At 64.7% G+C, this 204-nt stretch overlaps 1 protein-coding gene across 1 annotated transcript in view; it reads left to right on the forward strand.

Annotated features, from left to right (window-relative positions):
- LOC119594816 (indian hedgehog protein-like) overlaps window positions 1-204 on the forward strand; it is a 99,252-nt gene that overhangs the window by 79,664 nt on the left and 19,384 nt on the right.

Consider the following 204-nt stretch of genomic DNA (forward strand, 5'->3'; position numbering starts at 1 on the left):
GTGGGGCGGTAGGCCTAGCCGGAAGTGTGTGATTTGCTCCGCCGCAAGAAGGGGTCTTGAGGCCGAGCCATTGTCTTGGGCGGGGGGGGGTGGGGTGCTTGATATCAGATCCCGGACGTGGCCGAGGAAAGGCGGGGGGGGGGGGGGCCCAGAGACAGGAGGAAGAGAGGTGATAGGCGGAGATTTTCTGTCTAGGGCCGGCAA

This window comes from Penaeus monodon, chromosome 34 (assembly GCF_015228065.2).
Source record: "Penaeus monodon isolate SGIC_2016 chromosome 34, NSTDA_Pmon_1, whole genome shotgun sequence".
Classification (NCBI taxonomy): domain Eukaryota; kingdom Metazoa; phylum Arthropoda; class Malacostraca; order Decapoda; family Penaeidae; genus Penaeus; species Penaeus monodon.